General features: G+C 37.9%; 1 long non-coding RNA gene across 2 annotated transcripts; it reads right to left on the reverse strand.

Annotated features, from left to right (window-relative positions):
* Positions 1 to 820: 820 nt before the first annotated feature.
* On the reverse strand, positions 821 to 4,385 carry LOC110351561 (uncharacterized). 2 transcript variants are annotated; one of them, XR_002399164.4, is made up of 3 exons: positions 4,302 to 4,385; positions 3,813 to 3,975; positions 821 to 1,716 (listed from the first exon to the last, which is right to left on the reverse strand). It is a non-coding gene; the product is annotated as an uncharacterized lncRNA (long non-coding RNA). The 2 variants fall into 2 exon arrangements; XR_002399165.4 differs by lacking the exon at positions 4,302 to 4,385 and adding an exon at positions 4,089 to 4,283.
* Positions 4,386 to 4,666: the final 281 nt, after the last annotated feature.

Raw genomic sequence — 4,666 nt, forward strand, 5'->3', positions numbered from 1 at the left:
AGCTAACAACCTGGAGCTTATTGCTCTGATTTAAAGAAGTTTGATAAGATCAATTTGTTTTTCTGCTCTATCACCTGTCTCACAGATCTTGACAAGTCCAGTCAGACAGTGTTGAGTATTTTGTAGGCAGATAGGTTGTAACACTATGGCTTAATGGCTTGTCTACAGACGTTGAATAACCATCGGTGCAAAATGTTTATACTAATAAGATAAAGGTCCCATTCTAACACTTTACACTAAATAGGACCATTTAGTTGATACCCTACCAGCCTGAAGTCCTTTGGTATGCAGGTGCTTACAACAAGCCTCCTCAGCAGAAAAAGGACCCACTGATGCAAAACAACTGAGTCAGTTTTAGCTAGCCAGACTAGCTAATATGGTCAACCCTTTGGAGACTCACACAGAAATGTTGTGATGGGAAGAACCATGCAAACTCTTTCCTTGTTCTCTAGGGGACAGAGCCACAGTGAGTGTCATAGTGTACTGACCATGGGTGATCAGAAAAGAGCTATGTTGTTCTCATCAATGAATATAGCAGCAATATATAAGATTGGTGTTGCCTCATCCACAACATCAATTGAGCACAATTGTTCACTTCCACATGTTAATTTATTTTTGCTTAACTACCATTTTGTATAAATTGATATTCTTACATTCTGTTGATATACTTGATTTGTTTCAAATGTCCTCATCTAAATACGGTTATACAAGCAAACTCTGGCGCTTCTGCAACTAGGCTAGTACATCTATACTTTCACTCTCTCAAACAATTCTGGCCCATGAGTCAGTCTACAGAAGAACGTAGTATAATATTGGCAGCTTCAGTGTCAATTTTATTTTTATTTTTTTATTATTTTTTTTTTACAGCTCTAGTTCCTGGAATCCAGGGGTGACATGAATGTTTTAGTTTTCATGGTTAAATAGAAGAACAACAAAGAACAAATCTGACCTATAAATTCTAAAATCCTGAAAGTGAATCAAGACAACACTTCTACTTTGGTTGTTATTGCTATAATCTTATAATATATTAGGGAGCCCAACTCAAGATGTGTAAGTGTTGGAGGATGATAGTAATCAGACTCCTCAGTGTTTGTCATTTCAACAGACAATATTACAAAGCTAACTGAAGATCAAAGCAAATGAGAAATTTACTTTTGCTTTCTCACATACAGTTGCAGAAGAGATTAAAAGTATGCATGATTAGTATAACAGCATAGAATCATTGGATTATTATTCTCTGCAAATGCCTTAAGCATCATTTATTAATATCACTGAAACATTTAACAGCACATTTTATAACAATTTACAGGGAAGGAGAATCACAGTTTTATCTCAAACATAATTTTAACCAGGTAGATGATTGTGTTTGGTGCAAGACAAACATTGGTACATTCTGTTATAAAAAACATTTTGTGTATGAGGACTGAGCACGTGGAGATAAATTGTATGAAGCTAGAGAGTATTAGTATTTATCGCAGCAGGTTCAGGGATTACTTAAAGTCCTTCCAGTCTTGACACTTCTAGCATCTCTGTGACACTTTATAATGTCCCCTCCTCCTTTTTATTTATTTATTTGCTTGTTTATTTAAGTATGTGGCCTTAGAAGATTTTGCAGAAGATTTTGCTCTCATGAATCAAATACAGTGCGGCAGTGATGTCCAGACTGGGTGCTGAGGGTCTGAAGCAATCTGATATTGACTGCCATCAGCACCAGCCCTGGAAAAGAAAAAAGGAGAAAGGAGAAAGGAAAAAAAAAAACCTCTTTGTGCAAATACATTGTGCAGTAACACTTGTTATTTTTTAGCAAATAATGATATTGACTGTCAACAGCTGTAGAGAGATCATCAGCTGCCCATCTCCTCTATTGGGTGTCCCCTGGTTATTTTTAACTGGATTCCTTTTCATCATAATCATCTAGAGCTCTGTTGTGCTGTCCTCTAAAATCTAGCCATTGTATCACTTTTCCTTGCGCAGCATTTGTTACACAACCTTTTTTTTTTTCTTTTTTCTTTCTTCCCCAGCCTAGTTTTATTTGTGAAGGTCGCAGAGGACTGGCTGCAATAAGAACCCCAAAGCCTTCTCTTTCTTTCTGAATTGTTCTTGCTAATTCAGTGCTGATTGAAGATTGATATAGCTCTGGAGATGAAAGTCTCCTGTCTCCCATCACAGCTCAAGATTCTCCTCAGGGCACTTTTGGTTTGACCTAAGGGTTTAGGTCTAAATCTATTAAGTCCTTCACCATTTTTGGATGAATCTCATTACTGTAAGTTTTGGTAATGGTTTTGTACTCTGGAAATCAGTACTCTTAAAACTGTCATCTAACTCCTTCTGGTCACTTGGCTGAACTCACAACTGAGAGCACTCACAATTCAAGAACTCACAACTGAGAGCACTCAGAAAGACAGTTCTATTATTTTTTCGTAATCATCCAGTTGCTGAACTGCCCTTTGAGTCTTCAGGCACAGCCATTGTCAAACTTACCACTACAAGAAAAGTGACATCTCCTTTCAGTTCAGCTGTGTTCAAGCAATATCACTTGTTTAAAGCTACTCAGGGCCTGGAATACTTCAAAATCCATATACAGGGATCTAGATGAATAATACCTTTGGAGTAGAAAGGCCACACTGCCTTGGATAAATTGCTTTTTCACATGTACAAATCAAGCAGTTCACAGTAAGAGAGCAACAACAAGGCCACAGTAAATCTTGTTGGGTCAGTCTCTAGTTTATCACAGAAACCTCACTTCCCCTTCAATACTTGTATTAATGGAAGGAAGACTATCTTTTTATTAAAATACTTTTTTTTTTTTTTGTATGCAAATACACATGCAAATGCACAATTTCACAATTTAATAAAGCAATAACTGAGTATTACAGACTTGGCAAACAAGGACACTGTCTGAATACACATTTTTTTCAGTATATATTTGTATAGGTGAGCTCGGGTTATTTGTGCAGTTTCATTTTGAAACAGTATTATTATTACTATTTAGTCCCAGATTGACTTTTTTTTTTTTTTAATCATATTTGATCATGGAGAGATATGCCATTTCACACTGTGTACTGCATTCTTCCAGTTTTTCCCTGGTGTTCCAAATACACTTCTCTGCGCTCTTTTGTGCAGCTTTTTTTTCAGTTGTTTTGGGGTACTGGAAGATGTTTCCTTTGCTTTTGCTGGAATTCAAAGCCTGCAGGTTGACTTGACATTTGTGCAAGAAGTTCAACATGTGAACGGCACAAAGGAATACAAAATCATAGTCATCTGGGTTGGAAAAGACCTTCAAAATCATCACTCCAACCATCAACCTGACCTACTGAGCCCCATCATTAGACCATGTCCCTCAGTACCACATCCATGCATCTCTTAAGTAACTCCAGGGATGGGGACTTCCCTGAGCAGCCTGTTCCAATGCTTAACCACCTTCTCCATGAAGAAACTCTTCCTGATACCTAATCAACTCAACTGAACATGAGGCCATTTCCTCATGTCCTATAACTTGTCACCTGGGAAAGGAGACTGACACCGTCCTTCAGGCAGTTGTAGAGAGCCATGATGTCTCCCCTCAGCCTTCTTGTTTCCAGGTTAATTAATGGCAGTTCCCTCATGTTAAATGCTAAATCTGAGGGCAGGAATAGGCTCTTCCCGGTGTCTTACTACTGGTATGGTAGAGGGAAGAGGCCATCACATTAAAAAAAAAAAAATCCCCAGGGATTTCCTTCTCTTCTAGATTTAAAAACAGGTGTTTAAAAACAATGCTGCAGTAAACACCTGATGATTACAAATTTAAATCATTTAGATATTTTTGAACCCACCTTTGTCACATATGTTCTTCAAAGACTGTGACTGAATGTCCCTATGGCCAGAAGAGACCTCCTGTCTTCAGGTTTGTAAAAAATAACAAACTCTCTCCCTGGACAGAGGATATGATACTAAATTATTTCACACTGGAAACTCCTTGCCAGCCTGTTCTGATTCCTGAGATGGTAGTTATAGAAATGAACAGCAAAGAAAAAAATATATTTTATATTCTTACAGACATATCAAAAATACCTTTTTCTTATTTCATAAGTTATCATGAGCCTGCTTACTCAGCTGTGTAGAAAGGGACTTTGGTTGTCACTTTTGCTCTTAAATCACAGAACAGAAATAAGTAAGAAATCACTGGGCTGAGGCTGGAGCTGTGCAGCACAGCATCTAATAATTCTCCAAACATATGACCGAAACTGTGGGCAGAACAGCCAGAAATAAAACCCAGTGTACATTAATGCTTTTGTTCCCACTTTGCCTTTTCAAACACTTACAAAGCTTTCCTCTTAACCCTCTGTGTTTTCAGCTTCATCTCCGAAACACAAGTTTATAATGAAGGCTGGGAGGAGGTCCCATTACAGTAAAACCCTGCAAGCATGTGCTTAATTATATAAGAATGTGCTCGAGTCTGTCCCTACTCAACAAAGTGCTAGGTGTTTGCTGAAGTATTCAGCTGTCTTGAGACCTTATTAACGGATGTACAGATTTACACTGAGGCTGTCTTTTTTAATAAAGGTGAATGCCCTTGGCTTTATGCAATCCTATCCAATCTAGGCTGACTGAGCTTTTGGTGTGATGAGAAGTAAAGGGCTTTACAGTCATTCTGTATCTGAATTAGCATTGCTCCAGGTTTGATCAC

The sequence above is a fragment of the Anas platyrhynchos genome, chromosome 3 (assembly GCF_047663525.1).
Source record: "Anas platyrhynchos isolate ZD024472 breed Pekin duck chromosome 3, IASCAAS_PekinDuck_T2T, whole genome shotgun sequence".
Lineage (NCBI taxonomy): Eukaryota > Metazoa > Chordata > Aves > Anseriformes > Anatidae > Anas > Anas platyrhynchos.